The following is a 24,910-nucleotide window of genomic DNA, read 5'->3' as shown; positions in this document are numbered from 1 at the left end:
CAGTAGTTGCGGCACAAAGTCTTAGTTGCCCTGCGGCATGTGGGATCTTTTTTTTTTTTTTTTTTTTTTTTTTGGCATGTGGGATCTTATTTCCCCAACCAAGGAACCCAAGTCCCTTGCATTGGAAGGCAGATTTTTAACCACTGGACCACCAGGGAATTCCCTTTAATCACATGTTTTAAAGTCATGTCTTATAATGCCAATATCTGGATCTTCTGTGGGCCTATTTTGATTGTCTATTTTTTCCTCTTGGTTTTCAACCATTTGCTCTTGTCTACTGAGATGTCAGGTAAATTGTGATTGAATGCTAAATATTGCGTATGAAAAAAATTATAGGAAAATTTGAGGTCCTTGATGGTATTATTTTCCTTCAGAGAGATTTTTACTTTTGCTTCTGGCAGGCATTTAAACCTAAGTCATACAAAGGAGATTTAACTGATTAGATGTTAGTCTTCAGTTCTGTTGGGGCTGGTCAATTTCTAATTCACTTCTACTCCTAGGGTGTAGCCCTTTGGGGGTTACAGTTGAAAACTTGGAGTGTTGATTAGGGACACTCCTGCTTGGTAGACCTAGAAATCCAATTTTTATACCCCAGCTTCATAACATCTCCAGATGCTCTGCTCAGATTCTTAGCCATCTCTTGAGAAACAGCATACTGAAGGGCAAAGTGGCAGCTGGATATGGGGCTTACCTCTCTGCATTTCCCTTACCGCTGGAATCTTTGCCCCTCAGGTCATTCTTGTTTTGGTAGTTCTCCAATGTCTTCAAATACACATACATAGACACGTTTATTTTGTTCAGCTATTTTAACAATTTCCAGTGGGAGGGTGGATCTTCAATAAGCTACCATAATTATTAGAAATAAAAGACTCTTGTTCACCTAACATTTATGTTATATTTTTCAGTGGGCTGGAACCATGCTTCATTCTTCTTTGCAGTGCCAAGTCCTCACTTGCTTTAAGTTCTTAAGAGACACTATTTGAATAAATGGATAACAGTTTGTAAGTTGCTTTCAATTTCATAATTTTAAACTGTAGGCAGAATTAGAATTACCTTTCTATAATCCTAGATATTGGGCTCAGAGAAGACTTGCCCAAAGGTTCCCTCACTAAAGTCCATAAGAAGTCACTGGCCTACCTGGGGCTTGACTCCAGAACCAGAACAGGGCTTTTCCCCGCTCTGCCATATTGCACTACAATATAATGGTCAAGAGCCTCATGGGCTTGGGTGTCAAGGAGACCTGAGTTTAAATCCCACCTCTGTCATTTGCCAACTGTGTGGCCTTGGAAAAGTTCCATGAACTTTTGGAGCTTTAGACTCCTCACCTGGTAAAGTGGCAATGATAATAACAGGAAACACTCAAGATAGCGCTGTTGAGAAGATGAAAGTGAGCCAATGTGTATAATAAGGTACTTGGCTGAATCACTGGATCTATAAATAGAGGTTATTTTTTTTTTATGTATTTATTTTGTTCGTTTATTTTTGGCTGTGTTGGGTCTTCGTTGCTGTGTGCAGGCTTTCTCTAGTTGCGGCGAGCGGGGGCTACTCTTTGTTGCGGCGTGTGGGCTTCTCATCGCGGTGGCTTCTCTCGTTGCGGAGCACAGGCTCTAGGCATGCGGGCTTCAGTAGTTGCGACACGTGGGCTCAATAGTTGTGGCTCACGGGCTCTAGAGCACAGGCTCAGTAGTTGTGGCGCATGGGCTTTGTTGCTCTGCGGCATGTGGGATCTTCCCGGACCAGGGATCGAACCCGTGTCCCCTGCCTTGGCAGGCGGATTCTCAACCACTGTGCCACCAGGGAAGCCCTAGAGGTTATTTTTTAACGGAGGGTCGGCATGGTGAACAAGGTGCCTTATTTCCATGAGTTTCGGAGGTAGTGAGGCACCCAATGATGTCTTACTACCTTTCCCTCCCTCGGGTGTGGGGCCTCTACTGCAGGATCATGGTTTTCTTCATGCAAAACACCCACCCCAAGTCCTGCTGCTTATCTCACACCCATGAAGGCAAGGGTCGGGGTAGTCTTTACTTCTTCAGGGTCTTCAGGACCCTACTGCCTGCTTCCCTCCTGCGAAAGGTCTCCCCTTTCGCAGACTGGGCCTCCCCTTTCCTGGCAGACTGGGGTGGTTGGAGACTCAGCAGCCCTGATGTCAGGGAACTAGGATTGAAAGGCCCCAAATCTTTCTCTGCCACTAGTCCCCAAACATGTCCATATGGCAGAGCAGTTAAGAGCACAGAATCCAGAGAAAGACAGACTCAGACTCAAATCTAAGCTCCACCTCTCCCTAGTTGTGGGATCTTGGCTAAGTCCCTTTAGTTCCCTGACTCGGTTTCCTCATTTGTATAATGGAGCTGATAATAATACCTACTTAAAGAACTCTTTGAAAGATACCTTAATAAAAGTACCTCTTATTTTTTTCTCCTGTTATCCCCCCCTACCCCACCCAGAATATACAAGTTAGAAGGAAACAGTACAGCTAGAACTAGAACCTGTGTCTTCAGACTCCCCCTCTCCCCACCTTCGCCCACACCACCCCTAAAAGTACTCGTGCCTTGGAGTGAAGACAGTGCTTCCTGACTTTTCCCATCACAGTACATGATAACATTTGGATACCCGCTGGGCTAACCTAATGAGCCTGTTTGAGTCCTGCAGGTGACTGTCCCAACAGAGCTGGGGGCTCTGGCTACCCTGGGCTCCACCTGGGACCTGAGGGTGTTATATCTTAGCACACTTGTAACCTGTCTCTGGGGACCTTTGGGTTAAGGTGTTGACAACCCCTGGTAAGAGCCAGCATTGCATTGCCTAGAAGTGACACATTAATCCACTGTTGGTAAATCAGTCCTGGGCCAGTTATTCAGTCTCCTGGTAGGAGTTCAGAGGCCAGAGCCGAGGAGATGGAGACTGGGAAGAAAATCAGACATCAGCTCCAGTCCAGGCTCTGCCTCAAACTCGTGTGGCCCTGGGCAAGTCATTCCCCATTTCTGGGCTTAACCTTTCTGTTTGAAGCAGAAAGGAGTTAGACTAGAGGAAACATCCACAGGGTCCCTTCTAGCTCTGACATTCTAAGAATCAGGGATTCTATGAATTCCCCACTGCTCAGCTGTACTCTGTTCCTGGTGACCTGGTTTTTGCCTCTGGTTTGGGTAAGCGTAGCAAATGGTTGACTCTCCCTGACTGGGCAAGGTGCTCCCAACTCTCTGCACCGTCACTGGCTGATCTCTGAAAATAACCCCTGTTTGGCCCAGACAGAGGACAGAGCCACACCTGTCCCCTGCCCCTATCAGCAGAACTCCTTGGAGTCCTCTGCACGTTCCACTCCCCTGCCCATCACGTCAGCCTCTGGTTTCCCGAATCCTCTAGTCTTCCCACAGCTCCCAGGGCTTGCACTATTGTCTGGGCTCAGGCAGAAGGCAGGGAAGCCTCCGGAAACAGTGCAGCAGTTCCCCTGCAAGAGGAGGTGGGGATGCTAGAAAAGGGAGGGTGGGGGAGGCTGCAGGCAGATCCTGAGGAGTTAGGGTTGCCATGCTCTGGAGGCAGGACTTGGCCTTGTGTGCAGTGAGGAGACATCACAGGCCTTGAAGCAGGAGGACATGGTCAAAACTTATGGTCAGAATGTGTCTGGGCCCCATGGAAGGCAGACTGGAGCAGAGAGAGAGACTGGGGGCTGTTAGAGAAATGCAGGCCAGAGATCATGACACAGCAGCAGGGACAAGAAAGAGGAGGAATTGAGGAGGTCAACTGGCAGACGAGGTGACAGGCCGATTGGCTGTTCAGCCACAAATCTGACTGCATCAGCGAGCTTGGTGACTGGGGTCGTACTGTGTGGGTGAGAGGGTTTGCTGGTGTTGCAAGAAAGACCCCAAGGGAGAGTTGAGAAAAGGGTCTCTGGCTTAGAGACAAATATATTAAAATCCCTTCAATGTTCTTTGTGTTTCTTAAAACTTTCTCATTTTGCAAATACTGTATGATATCACTTATATGTGGAATCTAAAAAATGCAACAAACTAGTGAATATAACAAAAAAGAGGACTTCCCTGGTGGCGCAGTGGTTAAGAATCCGCCTGCCAATGCAGGGGATGCGGGTTCGAGCCCTGGTCCAGGAAGATCCCACATGCCGCGAAGCAACTAAGCCCGTGCGCCATGATTACTGAGCCTGTGCTCTAGAGCCCGCGAGCCACAACTACTGAAGCCCTCGAGCCACAACTATGGAAGCCCGCGCACCTAGAGCCCATGCTCTGCGACAAGAGAAGCCACCGCAATGAGAAGCCGGCGCACCGCAATGAAGAGTAGCGCCCGCTCGCCGCAACTAGAGAAAGCCTGCGTGCAGCAACGAAGACCCAACGCAGCCAAAAATAAATAAATAAAATCTACGTTTAAAAAAAAGAAAAAAAAAAGAAGCAGATTCACAGACATAGAGAACAAACCAGTGGTTACCAGTGGGGAGAGGGGAATGGGCAGGCAAGAGGTACAAACTTACCTCTTACAAAGAGGTATAAAATAAGCTACAAGGATATATTGTACAACACGGGGAATACAGCCAATATTTTATAATAACTATAAATGGAGTATAATCTTTAAAAATTGTGAATCACTATATTGTACACCTGTAACATATAACAGCAACTATACTTCAGTAAAAAAACAAAAAAAAGACAAAAAACTTTCTCATTTTGTCCTCTCAACATCCATATATTATTGTCTCCAAGACGCTCCAGGTTGTGTCAGATCTAGGGCCCCGAATTAAGGTCTCCTGACTCTTTTGTTCCCGCACCTGGCCCCAGCCGACTGCTTCCTCGGAACGGTTCGCAGGCAGAGGTAGCAGGAAGTTCACCCCCGCCCAGCTGCTTCCCACCACCTCCTTGGACTCCACAGCCCGACCCTGCCACCACACGCCATGTGCCTCCAGCACCCTTCACTGCTCTAGGCCTTGGCTTTACTTTCTGTCACAGGAAGAGGCAGGCAGGGCTAAGTGAAGGTTTTTGACATTCAGACAGGAACAAGTGAACCCTTTTTTACAAAGGGGTCTCATATGAACCACAAAAATGAACTCAAATAAAAAATCTGCTCAGGCAAGGCAGAGGTGGTGGATTCAGAGGCTGTTTGTCTGGTGGTCCTCCTTTTCCCCATACTTTGGCAGCCTGAGACACTCCCCAAATCCCCAGCGTTCCATGGCCCACAGTTTGCAAACCACTGGACTAGCAGACTCCCGATTGAACACCCTAGAGCAAGGGAGCCTCAGCCTGGGACCACAGACAGGATTCAGGGTGTCTCTGAGTCTGCATGGGAAAACTTCCATCTTTATTTTCACTACCCTCTAACTCAAGTTAAGTACTTCGTTCCATTTGAATGTAGGCGATGACCACAGTAATTCTGATGGTTCCTGTGACTGTGAAACCAAGAGAAATCACAGGTATTTTTCTATCACATTACAGTTGTCATAGATCTTTTACGTTCATTATTACTCTAAAATTACAATGGTTATTATATCTGCCGCCCAATCTCATTTTACAGGTATTAATGAAGTACATATTATATCATAAACAATTTTAAAACTATCTTGTTAACTATATTTCAGTATGATTGGTTTCCTTTGTAGTCCTATGTATTTTATTTTATGCATTTAAAAACACTCTGGGAAGGGGTCTGTAGGCTTCACCAGGTTGCCAGAGGAACCCACGGCATCAATAAGGTTAAGAACCTGTGTCTTAGGACTTCTCTTCCAGAACAGAGGGGGCTGGGGAGCTCGTTCCCAAAAGAGGGCATGTAGGACTCAGGATCCCAGGAGGCGACATGCACTCTCTGAGCCTGAGGAAAATGAGACAGGAAACTGGGGCAGGAGCAAAGGGACTCTAAGAAGTGGAGCAGGAGCCAACAGGTCATCTGGCAGGGCTCGGTCTAGTGGGACAGAGCTAAATTCCTTAGCTCCAATCCCAGCCAGGCTTCTTGGGGGAGCCAGGACTCCTGGGTCCTTGGCTTGCTTCGGTCATTTTCCCTCCTATCCTCAGTTTCCTTCTCTGAGCTAATATAGTGGAAGCAATAGTGGCTTGCAGGTCAAGAGAGATCCTGCTTCTGGATCTGACTTTTCCTTGTCTTGCTGAGTATTTCGGGTAAGTCATCTCCCCTTCCCAGCCCAGTTTTCATATCTGTATAATTTCTGGCATAAGTACTGCTACAACCCCTTGCCATGCCCACAGTAGATATTGCTGACAGATCTCAGTATATGACCATTCCATGCTCGTATGTAGCTTCAGAAGCCTTCTCAATGTTCTACTGATTGATAGGAATCAGCAAACGAAGTAAAATATATTTGCTATTATTGGACTAGATGATCTACACATTTCCATCTCTACTATTCCATGGCTCTAAAGACCTGATCTCAGAAATGTGAACAAGACACTAGATAGATGGGAAGACCTATAAAGCATGGCTATTTCTGAACCATATGTATGCGTGTGTGTGTGTGTGTGTGTGTGTGTACGTGCGTGCATGTGTGTGTGTGTTTAACAGAGAAAGAGAGAACATTCTCAGCTGGGCTGTAGATTTTCTCTCACGCACCCTATAGTGAAAATGGGGTCAGAAGAAGATACTCAGATTTTGAAATCTCAATCTGACTTTCTGGAACAGGTAAACAGAGGCACGTGGAAGTCAGACTCTTTGATCAAAGTGTTAGGAATGGGCACCACACCAGGATTGGTGCCATCAGGCCCTACCTGTCGCCAAATGTCCTGTCACCAGGGACATCACACATGTAGTGCAGTGGAATGATGGTGACAAAGAGCAAATAACACCAGCCACTCCTGGCATAAGGTACACAGACTCAGATCCTGCACAGCCAGGTCACCAAAATGTGGATGTGCTGGAGACTTAGGGCTTTTCCCCCAAGCAGCACAGAAAGCCACTTAGGATGTTATTTCAGAGTGTTACCTAGCCCAGGTTACAGCTACAGCCCAGATAGATGCCATTACTTATTTGAAGTCATAGCCAGCTCAAGTGCTAGGACCAGAACCCAGATCTCCACAGGCCTGTAGGGCCAGACTGGTACCATAAACGGGAAAGTGGATTGGATGGAAGAGTAGGGAGTGGTGAGGACTGTGGCAAACTAGAGGTCACACGCCCTGTTTAAAGGCAGCTGCTGATCATCAGTTCTAGTTGATTGCTGGCTATGAGAATGTGGACCCATAGTGCCACGTCTTCCTTCTGATCTTTAAAGAGAGATCAGAACCTAGATTTTTATGTTAAATAGCTGCATTTTCAAATGTTGGCATCTAAATTTTTTAAATGTTACAACAAAACAAAATACTGTGTAAGCCAAACAAAATGCACCTGGGAACTTTAGTATTTGGCCTGATTTGCAACTACCAGTGGAATGGGTAAGAGACCAGGCTCTGGATGTAGACATATAAAGATCTGAATCACAGTTCTGTCACTTGTTAGCTGAGCAATCTTATTCAAGATTTGTAGCCTCGGGACTTCCCTGGTGGTCCAGTGGTTAAGAATTCGCCTTCCAATGCAGGGGATGCAGGTTCGATCCCTGGTAGGAGAACTAAGATCCCACATGCCGCGGGGCAACTAAGCCTGTGCACCACAACTACTGAGCACGCAGGCCACAACTAGAGAGCCTGCGTGCCACAACTACTGAGCCTGCACACCACATGTAGAGAGAAGCCCGCATGCCGCAACGAGGAGCCCGTGCGCCACAACTAAGACCCGATGCAGCCAAAACTAAAAAACAAAAAAGATTTGTAGCCTCTCTGAGCCTCAGTGTTCTCATCTGTAAAATGGGAATAATAGAAGGGGCTACCGTGATGATTAAATGAGGTAATGAGTTTAAAACACCTGGCACAATCATTAGCTCATAATAGGCACCCCATAAATGTAGCTCCTCCAAAGTGCCTCTAAACTTCATGGTGATCGGAGAAAACCTCAAATCCCTCACTGCACTGCAGTCCCTCCACCTCATACTTATTTTTCTGCCAGGTCTGAGTGCTCAGTGCCCATAGAACTCTAACTCAGACACCCAAGGCCCTCAAACATGCGCACACACAGCCTGCACACACCCTGGGGAGGATTTTGAGATGCCATGGCTAGTTACCAAGGAAAGATGTTTAGAAGGCTTCCCTGGGGTACAGCTGCAACCTTCTTGTGTTGGTTAGAAAAGACTCCTGCCCAGAGCAGGGGGCTGGCTAACATGACCTCTTGGGGGCCTTCACACTCTTAGAATTTTTCAACTTGAATTTTGTTAGCTCATGTGCACACACACGCACACTCTCACACACCATCTGCCCAAAGCCTGGACAAGAGGGGCTCCCTTTCCCTTTCCTGGGAAGCTTCTATTCCAGCTCTCACTCCACCTCATCCTCCTGCAGCCTCGCTGGGAGGGGAGACACTGTCACGACCCCTGAACTTCATTCCCTGTGATTGATGTGCTCAGCAGGGAGCTGCGGGAGAGGGGATAACAGGGTGAGGAGGCTCAAATGACCAAACAGAAGGGGCTAGGACCGTGGTTGGGCCCCCAAAGCAAGGAGCAGCAATAGCTCCATGCACTCGGGGGAATTTACTGGTTCCAAGCACTTGCTTCTCCAGCACCTCCCTGGAGCCTCCTTCTGCCCCAGAAGGTGACAAGGGTGGGAGGGGCCCCAGATGGGGAAACTGACCGCAGTGTCTTGCCCTGAATCAGTTTATCTGGCCCACCTGAATCTCCAAGGGTCAGGAGCCCTCTGGATCTGGGCATCTCTAGTGGAACATGTATGTGGGTGCTGAGTCCCTATCCTAAGTTAAACCCCAACTTATCAACAACGATGTCAGCCAGGACTTGTGACATTCCCCCCATGCCATTTTAGAATTTAGAAGAGACTGAAGCATAGAAAAGCACAGTGACTTACACCCAAGGTCACCAGTAAGTCTCCCAGCCTGCATTTGAACCCAACATTGCGTAACTCCAAAGTGCACGCTCTAACCACATATCATACTGCCTCACGTACTAGGGCCACATTCCAGGCCTGGGTTTCAGTTCCAGAAGTCATTAGAAAATACCATTACTCAATGAGCTGTTCTGCCCTGCTTTTTGTTTAAGAGTCTACGTTTCAAAAAATCCCAATAAACGGTACTTTTAAAAAGGAAAAGAAACAACAAGCAGTCACCATTCCCTCATCACTGAAATAATTCTTTATTATGGAGGTCACATTTTACAGAACATCCATTACTCTATTGCATCGATTCTAAAATGCATGTTTGTGGTTCTTTTAATCTCTGAATTTTGGATGCATTTTAAAGACCGTGAAATTTAAGCTTCCATGAAATACACAATATTATTTGGCTCTAAGAATAATCCTGGTAGGTGAGCATTGCCAAGATTATAATCCCCATTTTACAGATGGGAAAACTGAGGTTCAAAGAGGGTAGGAGACTAGCCTGAGGTCACAGAGCTAGTCAATGCAGATTAGCCCTGTTTCCTGATTCCCAGCACAAGCTGTGTCCAACGTACCCTCCTGGCTTTCAGGCCCTGCGCTCACAGTAACTTGTTCCCATCACCTGCCCCCCCCCACCCCCCGGCTACCCACCAGCAGAGGCCTGAGGGAGACCTCAGTTCCCCAACCCAGGGTTCCCCAGCCTCACTCAGAGCTGGAGAATGAACCCAGTGTGGGGACACCTGGGAACAGTCCAACCCCACACAGTAAGTTTTCAGGCCAAAGGATCCCACTTTCAAGAATGCATCCCATGTGGCAGGCAGCATTGTGGAGATCAAAGCTGGGCTTGGGGTGTGAAGTCAGTATTTCTGCCTGGTACCCTCACACACCAGGCAAGCTAGATCTAGGGGCTTCTCACCTAGGGTCCCCATTCTCCGGAACTACTTGCCATGCCCTATTTCTCCTATTTCAAGAGGCCAAATGAAAATCAAATATTGCTTCTAGATAAGATCTCACAGACTAAAACACCACATTTCTTTGCTATGGTTAAACTTACATCAGCTCAGTGGTAATGCCAGGGTTTGTTCCTGCTGACCAGAAAACACTGATTGATTGTGATAGGGCCCCAATTAACATGCAAGGGGAAAAACCAATTAACGACTTATGTAACAGGTACAGCTTGGCAGACAAAAATCTTTCAAAACAAGGAGTGTGACAGGCGAAAGTAATACAAGGGGCAAGCTGACATGGAATTGTGAGCTCCTCATTTTCCCAGATGGGACATGTGAGGTTGGGAGAGCTGGAGTGACTTGCTCAAGGTCACACAGCAGGGCTGGAACTGGCACCCGAGGTTTCTGCCCCTCAGGAGAGGCATCTTCCCACCCCACCCTTCTGTGATGAGGTTCGAGAAGGCCAGAGCATCAGGACTCACCAGGGTTGCTGAAGGGGATCAGGATAGGGAAATGGCTTCTCCCTGGCACCTGTGGGCTCCTTCCTGGCCGGCAGCTGCCAAGGCCACGCTGTCTTTCCTCCCCAGGTGTCTGCCGAGGCAGCTAGGCATGGGAGACTCCTGGAAAGCCTGCTCTGGGCAAGGTGGAGGAGGCCTCCCTGAAGAAAGCACCCTCCAGGACGTGGAGTGACCAGGCCTGGGGTCACAGCGTGGCCATAGAGGGCTTCGCTACATCTACCTTGCACAGCTACCTCCTGGGATCTGCCCGGGAGCTCTCCAGATCTCAGGGCTGGTTTTCCTGCTAGCTGCTGGGTGCCTTTAAGAGAAGGACAGAAGTTCATTGGCTGAGCAAGGCTCCCCCTACCTCTTTACCTGAGCAGGTGAGAGCTGCTAGGCTAGGGGCAGACCAGGGAGTAAACAAACTGTGGCAACCAGCTGGCTCGCCCCTCCTCCACAGCCCTGGTCCTGGGCTTCCTTCCCCTCCCCAGCCCCCAACTCCAGGAATTAAATGGGAGTAAAGAAAGGGCAGAACATTCTGCAAAATGCTTAGTACTGTTCAGTTTAGGAAGCTTCATTATTTCACAGTCACCCTAGACCAGAGTTAACAGTACGCCTTCTCTTTCAGATGGAAAAACCGTGCTGGGAGAGGTAAAGGGCTTGTTGAGTTCATCTGGCTATTCGAAGGAAGGTTGACTAGTGTGAGGACCCAAACCTGAATCCCCTGCTTTTGACTTCCCATACAGTGCTCTAGACCACACCACTGCCTTCTCTGTGAAACCTTTGGCAAGTCACTCACTGCCTCAGTTTCCACATCTGTAAAATGGCACAGTCATGCTTGTGTGTAAGTTCACACTCGCTGTATTGTATATTGTATTACACTCACACTTAGAGCTAGAAAGGACTTTGGAGATTCTCTAAGTCATCTATTCATTTACCAGGAATTCATTCATTCAATAGGCATCACTATTCAGCAACTATTTTGTGCCTGCCTGGCCTGCTTTAGGGCCTAAGGATACATCAGTGAACAAGAAAGTCAAGGATCCTACTCCTATTGAGCTTGCATTCTAGAAAGAGGGGAGCTAGACCTAAACAAGTAAACAGATCAGATAGGTAACAGTCCCCTGAAGAAAGGAAATAGGCGATACGACCAAGTAATGGCTGTTGCTATTGTACATTATGTGGTCAGAGAGACTTTCTGAGGAGGTGATATTGAAGGTGAGACTTGAGTAATGACAAGGAACCAATCACTGGAAGAGCTGGATAGAGAGTGTTCCAGACACAGGGAACTACAAGTGCAAAGGCCCTGAGCAGGTGTGTTTGGAGAACAGAAAGAAAACTGCTGTGGCGAGAGTAAAGTCCAATCCCTGCCCCCCTTTTTTAATAGATAAGGAAATGATTCAGAGGGATGACTTGACTTGCCCCAAAGCCCCTCCTGCAAATATCTCCTTCCTCTCTTTATCCTCATGTATTAGGGAGGGGAACTGAAGCCTGGAGCTTACCAGCATACGTGGGTTACCAACCCAACAATCATCTCACCAGCCTACACTGCTATAACCTCCTGTTTCTCCATTCTCTAGACACTTAAAAGGGCAAAAACTATGATTTTAAGAGTTGATCACACTGAAGAACAAAATCCTGACCAACAGAATACAGTATTAAAAATTCCAGCAGTAATGCAAACTGCCACACAGTTATATGGGGTCAGCACAGACCCTTCCTGCTGAGGTCCTCTCCTGTTTCACTTTCAGAATTTTTCACTCTGATGTTTATAAAGGGCTGCCGGTTTTCAGTCATCGTATTGTTAGCGGCAGCATTGGAATTGTTATTGTGGGACTGTCAGCTAGGTAGCGTGGGATGAAGCAAGTGAGTCCTGATGCTGCTGGTGTTGAAAACCAGGACTTGGCTCCACAGAAAGGAGATACATATGAAGGAGGAAAGGGGTTAAGTGAAAATCTTATAATTCTGGGTTTAAAATGGAAGTTTCAGTGTGAATTTTTGATGCAGCTGATCTGAAAACAGACACATATTCCCTAGCTCTGCTTACTGTTTTCAGGTCTAGAAACAATGAGCGACACTTTAGAAAGCAACTTCATTGTCCAGACTGTAGTCTCTAAATACTATTTCACACTAAATGGAACCAGGCTCCTCAATAAACAAACAAACAAGTAAATAGCTGATACCAGCTTTAGGACAGAAAATGCACAATATGTACTTAGACTATCTTTTAATGCCAAAAATCAAGGAAGCTAGTTATGGCAAAGAGACTCAGCAGGCAACCGAAGAGTCTCGCATTGGCCAAAGTCAGGACAATTTGCGCATCACTAAAGAAAATAACTGCAATTAGTTGAAAAACATCAAATATATTTTAATCCACGCGTCCACAAGGAAATTTTAAAAATAAACAAAAAACCTCAGTGATCATCTTCAGAAGATATTAAGAAATCAATTCATTATTTTGAAAACTAGTAAATAAAGGGAAACAATTAAGCACTTGTTCTGTCTTTCCTGTAAGAGCTGTGCCTCAGCCTCAGGCAACCAAATAGTAAAGGAGAGGAAGCTCCTCTTTACATAAGCATTCCAACAAATAAAATGAAAAAGGAAGGAAGAAGGATTCACTTGGGATATCATCACTTGTTATGAATTAGTTGATCTAACTGAAAATACTACAAAAACAGAAGCAACTTGACATAATGGGCCTTTTGATGGAATCAATACCACCTCCTATGAAGAAATCATGCCTCCAAAATCAAGCAGGAGTCTGACCAAGACTTTAGACACAGGGGTTGACAAACTTTCTCTCTGAAGGGCCAGGTAACAAATATTTTAAACTTTACAGGTTATATAGCTCTAGTCTCTGTTGCAACTATTTATTCAGCTCTGCTGTTGAATAGTACAAATACCAGGCATAGACAATAACTAAACAAATGGGCATGGCTGTGTTCCAACAAAACTTTGTTTACAAAAAAGAGCAGGGGCTAGATTTGACCCATGGGCTATAGTTTGTTAACCCCTGTTCTTGACCTCACTACCAGCTTACAGGAAATACAGGGACTGCAGAATACATGAAATGACACCCCAGGGATGCATTTAGCAAAAGCTAAACTAGGAAGAAGTCTAACAGGAAAATCAATCTGATTTCTTTAACAAATAAATGTCAAGATACTAAAAAAGAGAGACAGATTTAACATATAGATTAAAAGAAACTTAGCAAATATTAACCAAACACAACGCATGGACCTTGGGATTTCCCCGGTGGTACAGTGGTTAAGACTCTGCACTTCCACTGCAGGGGGCGCAGGTTCGATCCCTGGTCGGGAAACTAAGATCCCACATGCCACACAGTGTGGCCAAAAAATAAAAAAATAATAATAAAAATGTATGGACCTTGTTTGAATCCCAATTCAAACAAATATAAAAAAAATAGTGTAATTGGAGAAATGTGAACACTGACTCGAATATTTGATAATATTAAGGAATTGTTGACATTTGGTGCTGTTTGATGATGTATTGTGGTTGTGTTTAAAAAGGGGAGGGCTTATCTTTTAGAGATGTTGCTGAAACATTTACAGATGAAATGGTATGATATTTGGGATTCAGTTAAAAATAATGGGTGGTAGAATATAAAGGGAACAAAATTGATAAGGAGTTATTAATTGTTGAAGGTGGATGATAGGTACAGTAGAAGTTCATTATACTATTCTTTCTACTATTGTGTAAATACTTGAAAATTTTCACTATGTAAAGTTAAAATATATTTATGCCACTTCACACTCAGCCAACTGACAAAATTTTAAAAATCTGACAAACTTCAGTTTTGGAAGGATATGGGGAAAGGGTAGCTCTTACAGATGGTGGGAATGTAAATTCCTACAACAACTTTTGAGAGGGATTTGTGTACACCCCATGACCCAAAAACTCCACATCTGGATATACACTAAGTGACACTTTAGTCCATTAAGAGACATGCAGGAAAGTAAAAAGAGAGAGACATACAGGAACATTTTTTTTTTTTTAAGAAGAAAAATTTTATTTCAAACAGATTCAGTGGTATGTGTGCTACAGCAAAGGCTGGTTGTAGCAGTTTCCTTTCAAACCTGCACTGATGTATAAATTAGACATTATTTGGGAATGATTAATTTCTGGTAAAATGTAGATTCAATCCAACATTATGCCAATTTTTACATTTATTGTAGACCCTATTTTAGAGGTTAACTTTTCATCACTAAAAAATGAGAATAACCTTGCAGCTACTCCTAAGGTGATGAGCTGTGAAGTTAATTCCTCACTATTGCTTTGAAAATATACCCCTAGGTTGTTAAGAGAAATTCCGACTTCATCCAAATCTGTTATTTAATTCTTCAGTCATCATCTACTGTTGGCTTGATTGTCACTCTTCTTATTTGACCCCAACCAATTAAACGCCAGTGTTTCTCAACTCTTCGGCTAAGGGTAATTTTTTCTCCTACTTCTGTGCACACAGGAATAGTCAAAACGATTTTGCCCAAATCAGCCTTGACCGCACTAACTCTTCCTCCTGTCCACAGGGATCCTATGTTCACCGTAAGCACTTCATTCTTAGACAGCTTTTGCACTTTTGCTGCTTTCTTGTCTCCTTCAGTGCGTGCACCTAGAAGCCATCTAAGCAGGAAGTAGGAAATTTCCAATTCTGTGAAGATCTCAGGTAAAGCTCCAACTGCACCAAGTACCTGCCCCACCATTCTGTCAGCCCGGCACAAAGTGGGGTCAGTTTCTGTTCCCACTCCAATAAGACCTCCTGGAGCAGCATACTGAAGATCATTATGCTCTGCGAAAAGCGATACAATTTTGGAAAAGATGGGTTTACACATGAGCTTTCCTTCACTATCTTTGGAAACAGTACCAGGTCTGACTTCTACCTCCTGGCCCACCTTTAATACTCCTTTTAGAATACTACCACCAGCTACACCCCCCTTAAGGTCATCAACTTCACAGCCAGGTTTGTTGACATCAAAGGATCTAACAACAATAAGTCGGGGTTCTGAAGTAAAGTCTCTTGGGGGTACTGGAATTTTCTTTACTAGGTACTCACAGACAACTTCAATATTGTATTTTAGCTGAGCAGAAATTGGAATAATAGGAGCTCCTTCTGCTACTGTACCTTGTACAAATGCAAGGATCTCTTCATACTGTTCTTTAGCCTGGCTTTCTTTTACCAAATCAATTTTATTTTGTAGAATCACAATATGCTTCAGTTTCATGATTTCTATAGCAGCCAGGTGTTCGAAAGTCTGAGGCTGAGGACAAGACTTGTTACCAGCTATCAACAGAAGAGCTGCATCCATCACTGCAGCACCGTTCAGCAGAATAGCCATCAAAATATCGTGGCCAGGACAGTCAACAAAGGAAACATGTCTGACTAATTTGAAGTTCCCTTTGGTCCCTGGAATATCTGTAGGAAACTCATCAGGTGTACTACTTCCACAGGATCTATAACATTCTGGCCGAGGACAACTTGGGTCGTCAAATTTATAAATCTTCGCATTAGCATAGCCAAGTTTGATTGTAATGTTTCTTTCTAGTTCATTTTTGAACCTGACAGTGTGAACTCCAGAAATAGCTTTTACAACCGTAGATTGCCCATGAGCTACATGACCAATTGTACCTATATTAATTGTGGCCTGTCTGCTGATAACTTCATGTGAAAGTGGCGTCAACTTGGTAACATCCACAGTGTTGAGATCTTGCCGAGAAAGGTGCGGCTGCCCTAAAGTCACAACAGCCTCGCCACCGCCCCCCCGCACCCCCCCGCGCCATCTTGCCCGGAGAGGAAGAAAGGCGTCGGGGTGGCTGCTTGACCATTCGCAAGCCCCCTTGTGCAGGGCGGGGCAGCGGAAGTGGGAGGGCCAACTAGGGCCCAGGCCTGGGAGAGGAGGATGGCCGGTGCAGCGGAGGCCTCACTGCTTGGACTTTTCTCCCCATGGATTTGTACAGTGCCTGCCAGCAGGCTGACCACATGGCAGGCTGACCGCGTGGCAGGCTTCCGCTTTTCGAGGACGGCGGACAGATCCCCCTGCTGGCGGGCCCCGCCTCCCTGGGCGAGGAACATTTTTTTTTAATAGGAAAAATGGAAAACAATCACAATGGATAAATTATGGTATCTTTGGATGAGGGAGGCTATGAAATGCAGAGATTTGGAAATGGCAACTACTTGTGGAGCTAAGAGCTGGGGCCCCATCAGCATAGATTTAGCTCAACAGATGTTGACCCACTCTGGGCCAGGCCCTCTGCTAGGTGCTGGGGATACATAAGTGATATCCCTCAAGGGGTTCAAAGTCTAGATATCAGAGACGGAGGGGGCCTAACACATCATCTAGCTCAACCTACCCATTTCACAGATGTGGAAAATGAGGCCCAGAAAAGTTAACCGACTTGCCAAGGGCACACAGTTGGTTCATGGAGGAACCAGGAATTGAGCCAGGTCTCTGATGCTCAGAGAATCAGGAGATCTTGGAGCCACGCATTCTTAAGTTGAATCCTGGCTCTGTAACTCACTAGCTGTGACCTTGGCCAAGTTATTTAATGTCTCTCTCCTCAGAAGGACAATAATACCTATTCATGGCTTGATATGAGGATTAAATGAAATGATATACATAAAGCCCTTGACTCAGTGACTGAAAAGAAATAATTATTATTATTAGTGAAGCGACAAAATGCTACATTCTATGTTATTCTCCAAACAGTTAATGCCATACTTCTTAGAGCCAGGATGGTCAAGGCTCTGTACCAAGTTGAAGGCTTGTCCCAGGAGTTAGCTGCTTTCTATTCCAGGCCCCACCCCAAGCAGCCACATATAAGAGAATCCTCACCACCCCCCCACTCTGCTGCCTGTCTGCTCTCTGAGGGCCATGCTGAGACATGACAGGGTAGCACAGCTCTGTAATCTGTGTGGCTCCTCCTCCACGACCCTGAGCCTCAGCTACCTATAAAATGAGAATAATAGCAGAACTTATCACATGGGGTTGTTGTGAGGATTAAATGAACTAATGCCTAGCATATAGTAAGCTCTCAACATATGAGATACAAGACACCTGTCCCAGGGCATCAGGCTTGGGAGATACAAAAAAGAATCAGCTGCATTCCCCACCCTCTAAGTGCTTCAGTCCAGGGGGGATACAGTCAGAGGCCACTCCCTTCCCATTTCTCCCCACGCTGTCACATTTCAGGCCTGCATTAGGGCCCAGCGGGCCAAGTGATTATGGCTGCTTTGCGGGAGGCTGGCTCTAAGAAGGACTGAGCCAAACCTCTTGTGTCTGAAACCACCCACATGCTCACCTCTGCTGCTGAGAACCGAGCTCTGCAGAATCGCTGACTGTCTCCGGCTACTGGAGCCAAAGCATCATATGCTCTGAATAATAAAGCCATCCAGAAAGTTCCCCGTGGTGAGCTGGGAACACACTCCGGTTCGTACCCTTGGGAACAGGCAGCCAGAAATATCACCAAAGGCCTGCCATCAAAGCCAAGCTCCTGTCCTCAGCAGGCTGGAGCCACAAAGCCCAGGGAGTTTCAATCCCCAGTCCCTTCCCTTTCCTGATGCCTTCTTCTCCCAATGAGACCATGTGTATTTTTCACCCAAGACCCTATTTTTACAGAGCATCATAAAACATTCTCAATAAGCTCAGTGACCATTTGTCCCAACTTTTCCAACCCTAGAGAGCAAAAGTCATTGAGGGTCAGAGAAAGACATAGTAAGACCAATATGAGGCCAATGGAACCAGTCAAATATATTTGGTTCACCTGTGGAAGCAGGCATGGTGTTCTTTCAAGTGGATGTCAAAGCTGTAAACTTGCAGCTGCTCACAGGCTGCAGGTGGGACAGCTGGTCAGATGGTGTATTTGTTGTGCATGGCGAGATCCTTGTGGGCAGGGGCTGAGCCTTGTTCCCCTCTCTGTCCAGCACTCAGCAGCAAACACAGTGCCTAGCACTGAGCAGTCAATCCAAAAACACCTGTCAAATGAATAAAGTTGCTTAGTTAGTCTGCCAATGGGTTTAAGATGCTTCTATTGCACATTCTCATATCAGCCTGAACTTTTCCTTCTCATTGCTTACCATACTTGTAATTAAATAATTGCACGTGCAATTATTTGTTTAATACATGCCTCCTTGACAAGACTGTCAGCTCCCTGGAGGCAGAGACTGCCCCCAGTTTTGTTCAACATTTGTATCCTCAGTGCTGAGAATGCGATCTGGCATATAGCTGGCACTCAATGTTTGTTGAATAAATAAATGAGCAAAGATGGCAAAGGCGGGGCTTCCCTGGTGGCGCAGTGGTTGAGAATCTGCCTGCCAATGCAGGGGACACGGGTTCGAGCCCTGGTCTGGGAAGATCCCACATGCCGTGAAGCAGCTGGGCCCGTGAGCCACAACTACTGAGCCTGCAAGTCTGGAGCCTGTGCTCCGCAACAAGAGAGGCCGCGATAGTGAGAGGCCCGCGCACCACGATGAAGAGTGGCCCCCGCTTGCCACAACTAGAGAAAGCCCTCGCACAGAAATGAAGACCCAACACAGCCATAAATAAATAAATAAATAAATAAAAATTAAAAAAAAAAAAAAAGATGGCAAAGACGGCCAGTCAGTGAGTCGACCCACCCACTAATTTTTTGTTTGTTGTGTTTTGTTTTGATTTTACTGGAGTATAGTTGATTTACAATGTTGTGTTAGTTTCAGGTGTACAGCAAAGTGATTCAGTTATACATGTACATATAGTCATTCTTTTTTAGATTCTTTTCTCATACAGGCCACCACTCATTTTGAAGGCCTGTGCTGCCTGAGGTGCTGAGCTTCACTCCCAAGTCAAAGGAAGCTAGCTGGCCTAAGGTTTTTTACTTCAAGATGTTGACAGTGCTATGGGAAAGTGTGGGGATACGGGTTTGTTAATACCCAGGCTCAGCTGTTCTTAGAAACAGTCTGCCTCCTAGAAAGTCTATCCATTTACAAAAGAGCACAATGGAGTGGGGAGCAGGCTCATTTGCTGGTTAACCGGGGCCTTCCCTTTGCCTCTAGTTGGTGATTTGGGACATTTGGCCTGGGGATGGATGGACCGGATTTCAGCCTGGAGTTAGTAATGGAATCTACTTTGTAGAGCTGTTATAGGAGAAAATGAGTATATAGGTGTGTAAATATTTACCACAGGACCTGACAGTGGTACTACTGCTCAGTAATGGTATCTAGAGTTGTTGTCACCAATACTCTGCCTTCTAAGGCTGCCCTTGGATGAAGGATGCCATCACCTGGATGAAGATCTTCAGGATGGAAGTCTGGTGCTGGGCTTCTCCAAGGCATCTTCCAGGGACAGCCTGGAAAGACTGCAGGGAAGGAGTGAATCAGCTATGTGACAGAAACACTACTCCTTACAGAGACACTACTCAAACTGACTTGGGCAAAAGTTGGCCCACACTTCCCTTAAGTCCAGAGTATAGAATTGCCTTGTGCACAGCTGGATCCAGGAGCTCAAGCAATATCATCGGGATGTTTCTTCCTTGCCTCTGTCTGCTGCCATCCACACTGCAGTCTTCTGTGTCTCAGAGAGGCTGCCCGAGGTGGCTTACATCCTGTCCTCTCAGCTACCGCAGAAAAGAGAAAGTCTCCCTTTCCCGAAGTTCAGACCAGACCTCCAGAATTGAGTCTCATTGGCTGTAACTGAGTCACATGACCACTACTGAACCAATCATTGTGGCCAGGGGATGCAAGCCTCTGATTGGCAGAGCTGAGTCACATGCCCACCTCTAGGCTATGGGCTGGAGTCAGCTGCACAGATGGGGAGGGAATGAACCCAAGCAACTTAACAATTACTGTCCCCAGAGAGGGGAGAATGTTGCTGGGTCAGCAAAACAAATATCCCCTGCAGATTACAAACCTCTCTGCAGGTCAAGTGGCAAGGGCAATGTCACAGTGAGACCGAACAAACATCAGTTCCATCAGACAAATAAAGTGATAGGATCTGGAGGGATTCCCAGAGGACAATGGGGCATTTACTCAGCAATCTGCCAAAAGACCTGTTCTATAGGGCCAAGATTAGGGTGAGGCAAATGAGGCACCTGCCTCAGGCACCAAGTTAAGGGAAACACAAAAAAACTTAGTAACCTAGATAAATAATACTTGAATACAATATTTTATTATTTTAAAAAATAAATCTATTTATTTATTTATTTTTGGCTGCATTGGGTCTTCATTGACGCACACAGGTTTTCTCTAGTTGCGGCGAGTGGAGGCTACTCTTCGTTGCGGTGCGCAGGCTTCTCATCGCGGTGGGTGGCTTCTCTTGCTGCGGAGCACGGGCTCTAGGCGCGTGGGCTTCAGTAGTTGTGGCTCGTGGGCTCTAGAGCGCAGGCTCAGTAGCTGTGGCGCACGGGATTAGTTGCTCCGCAGCATGTGGGATCTTCCCAGACCAGTGCTCGAACCCGTTTCCCCTGCATTGGCAGGCAGATTCTTAACCAGGGAAGTTCAAATATAATATTTTAAAAATCAAAATTAATGCCAAAAATCCATGATGAACAAAATACCAAAACTTTAAATGAAAGCAGGATAAGTAATAGTGCTGTAGAGAGCCATATTGAAGCTTGGGGCAAAAGGAAAAATCAGTACTGATTTTACTTTTATGTAAAATTTTGGTATTTTGTTCATCGTGCATTTTTTGGCATTAATTTTGATTTTTAATATATTGTATTAAAATATTGTCTTGATTTCTGAATTTTAGGGCACCACCCTAAATTTTGTGCTGGAGGCAGGATGCCTCATTCCTCTTACCCTAGCCTAGGCCCTCCTGTCTTGTATGGGATTTGCTGCAGGCAGAGAGGGAAAGCCACCCTGAGATAAAGGGATGTGTCCAAATTGGCATTCCCTAGTGGGAAGGGCCCTGGGCTGGAAGTGAAGCCCTGGTGGCAGCCCTGGTTCTGCCATCAGTGTGCTGTCACTCTGCTACCCTGGGAAAATATTTTCCTCTCTAGTCCTCAGTTTTTCCACTTGCATATGAGGGACAGGGCATGATTAATGGCTTTCAAGCAATAGAACCCAATATCTTAGTTTAGAAAAAAAAAAAGGAAATAGAGCTGTTAAAAGGGGCATGTGCTGAGGTAGACCTATCTGCACCTCTGTACCTCCACCAACTCAACAGCCCCTCCAAGTGTTCCATGGAGTCCTAAGGAGTTCCAGGGGGCACAGCATGAAAACCTTTAAATTCCATGATCTCTAAGATCCCTAAGCAAACCCATTTTTCTGCCTGAGATAATGTACACGTTTCAGTTCCTCCTGTCTATGCTTTATTTAGGTCAGTGTTTCTCATATGGCCAGGCGTCCCCTGTATCAAGGACACCGCAGATGCTTTATTTAAAACGCAGTTTCTATGGCCCCACCCTAGTTGCACTGAATCTGAATCTCCAGGGATGAGGCCCGGAACCAACATTTTGAACAAGCAACTTCCCTGCCAGTTGACGGACACCCACTGAAGTGTTTGGGTCTTTCCCTATTAAGTTATTTCCACAGAACCTCATAAAGTATTTTATCCTGGAGCTTTCATTTACAACCGTCCTTCTGAATGACCAGGGCAAGGAGAAAAAAAACACAGGAATAGTCAGATGAGCCCAAATAAATGAATCTAGGTTTGCCAAGTAGAAACAGATCACAGTGAGACCTCCAGGACCCTTCCCAGACAGAACATCCTGGCAGCTCCTTGTTCAGCAATCCCACAGTTTGTATCTGAAAGAAATCATCTGTGCATTTCTCTTTTCTTCTGGAGTAGCACTGGCAACCTCAGGAATTATTTATTGAATTATCAGGTTTCTTAGTATATAATTGAGTTCCTGGGAGCTAAGAGCGAGCATGCCTGTAAGGCTGTCAAGGAAATTCATTTTACACTTCGGAAATACGGTAGATTTTTGTCATTTGCAATGGAAACAGCCATTCATTCATTCATTCATTCATTCTTTTTTCACTCAACTAGCTTGGCAGATTCACTGGTGCACAAGATATTTCCTCTGCTTTTTTTTCCAGCTTTATTGAGATACAATTCTCACACAATACAATTCACCCATTTAAATTGTAAATTCAATTGTTTTTGATATATTAAGCATGTGCAACCTTCACCACAATCAATCATAGAATATTTTTATCACTTCAAAAAGAATTCTTGGACCCTTTAGCTATCACCTCCCAATCCTCCAACCCCTTAGCCCTAATCAACCACTACTCTACTTTCTATCTCTATGGATTTGCTTATTCTGGACATTTCATTTAAATGGAATCATATATTATGTGCTCTTTTGAGATGGGCTTCTTTTTAAAAAATATTTATTAATTAATTAATTTATTTATTTTGGCTGCGTCGGGTCTTAGTTGCAGCACGCAGGATCTTCGCTGAGGCATGCAGGATCTCTCGTTACAGAGTGCGGTCTCTTCATTGTGGCGCTCGGGCTTCTCTCTAGTTGTGGTCGTGCGGGTTTTCTCTCTCTAGTTGTGGCGTGTGGACTCCAGGGCGCACGGGCTCAGTAGTTGTGGTGCGCGGGTTTAGTTGCCCCGCGGCATGTGGGATCTTAGTTCCCTGACCAGGTATCAAAGACGCATCCCTTGCATTGGAAGGCGGATTCTTTACCACTGGGCCACCAGGGAAGTCCCCGAGATGGGCTTCTTTCGCTTAGTGTAATGTGTGCGAGATTTATGCATATTGTAGATTGTATCAGTACTTCATTCCTTCTTAGGGCTGAATAATATTCCATTGTGTGGATATACCACATTTTGTTTATCCATTCATCAAGGTGATGTACATTTGGGCTGTTTTCATTCCTTGACTATTCTGAATAATGCTGTTGTTAATATTTGTATACAAGTTTTTGTGTAGACATGTTTTCTTTCCTCTGCCTTTGAAGGGCTCCTAGTTCAGCAGATGTAGGTACTAAAACACGTACCTACATAATTACCTGTGCCAACAGGATGGTGCCAGAGAGGGACAAGGCAACATAGTGTAATGGTTAGAACCACACGCTTCTGCCATTACTGAGTGATCTTAGGGGCAAGTTTCTTCACCTTTCTGTGTATCAGTTTTCTCACGTGTAAAATGGGATCAACATTTTTCCGACTGCTGTGAGGGTTACACGAGATAGTGCATGTTAGGGACTTAGCACCAAGCCTGGCACATAGTAAGTGCTTGATTAAATTTTGTCATTATCATTTTCATTCTGGAGATTACTGAGTAAGTTTATTGATGGACAATGCACTGTAGCACGAGTAAAGTCTTCATTCGTTGAACAAATGTTTATTGAGTATTTATTATGAACTTGGCACTGTGAGAAATACAGTTGATCCAGACTTTGGATCCTACTGCCAGGAGTTTGTAATCTGTAATCTGAATGGCAAGACTCACTGGCATATGTCGCCTCCATATATTGTGATTTGTTCTTTAATAAAGGTCTAAAAACTTGCTGTGGGAGCCCTGGAGAAGGAAAACTTTAAATAAATAAATAAATAGACCTTTTTATTCTGATAATGTTGAAACATACTGGAAAGTAGGAAGAATTATAAAATGAATACCTACATATCATCACATAGATTCAACAATTGCCAACATTTTACCATATTTACTTCATCTTATTATATGTTAAATTTGTGGCTGAACTATTTTAAAGTTTAGTGCAGATATTCTAACACTTCAGCCCTGAACACTTAAGCATGCATTTCCAAAAAATAAGGATTCTCCTCCATAACCACAATACACTTACCACATCTCACAAAATTAATAATTTCCTTATATCATCTAATGCGCAGTTCATAGTCAGATTTCCCCCACTGTCTAAAAACTTGGTCTTTACAGCTGTTTTAAAAAGAAAACAAGCCAAGATACAATCAAGAATCACATCTTACATTTACTTGTTAGACTCTAGGATCTCTTTGAATCTAGAACCTCCTCCTCCAGTGCATTTGCTTTTGTTGTATTTTCACGATGTTGACTTTTAAGAAATCACATCAGTTGCCTTATAAACTGTCCCACGTTCTGGACTTGCCCGATTGCTTCTCTGTGGGTTACATAACGTGTTCCTCTATCCCCTGAAATTCTTGTAAACTGAAGCCAGCTCTAAAGACCTGATTAGGTTCAGGCTCAATATTTTTGGCAGGAGCAAAAATAGATGGAGTTGTGTAGTCTACTGCAGCCTACCGAGAGGTGTGTAATGCTGGTTGTTCCACCATAGGTGACACTAAGCATGGCCCCTGGGATATAGTGGTGACAGGCAGAGAGAGGAAGAAGGAAGTGGGAAGGAGGGAAATGTCTTCACAGGCAATGCTTTTGAACAGGGCTTGAAAGAGTGTGTAGGAGCCTACTGGGTGGAGAAGAGGGACAGGGAAGGGCTTTCCAGGTATGGAGACAGTGTTGGGAAAGAGTGCTGAGCTTCAGCAAGTAGGAGGTGGTAGCCAAATGAGGCTGAGAATTGTTATAATAATAAGGACAGGCACTTAAGGCCTATTAGAGTTTACCATGTTCTAGGAACCATGCTAAGTGATTCATTTAATTTCTCACACAGTCCTATGGAATGG

The 24,910-nt window shown here is 45.1% G+C and overlaps 1 long non-coding RNA gene and 1 pseudogene across 1 annotated transcript in view; both read right to left on the bottom strand.

Moving 5' to 3' along the window:
• Positions 1–24,910, bottom strand: part of LOC137759709 (uncharacterized) — a 41,230-nt gene that overhangs the window by 8,622 nt on the left and 7,698 nt on the right. Inside the window, exon 3 of the long non-coding RNA XR_011073129.1 lies at positions 18,127–18,337. This is a non-coding gene — a long non-coding RNA (uncharacterized lncRNA). The remainder of the gene's footprint in view (positions 1–18,126; positions 18,338–24,910) is intronic.
• LOC137759708 (eukaryotic translation initiation factor 2 subunit 3 pseudogene) lies at positions 14,361–15,908 on the bottom strand (annotated as a pseudogene).

The sequence above is a fragment of the Eschrichtius robustus genome, chromosome 2 (assembly GCF_028021215.1).
Source record: "Eschrichtius robustus isolate mEscRob2 chromosome 2, mEscRob2.pri, whole genome shotgun sequence".
Lineage (NCBI taxonomy): Eukaryota > Metazoa > Chordata > Mammalia > Artiodactyla > Eschrichtiidae > Eschrichtius > Eschrichtius robustus.
This window is presented reverse-complemented; position numbering and strand designations above follow the sequence as displayed.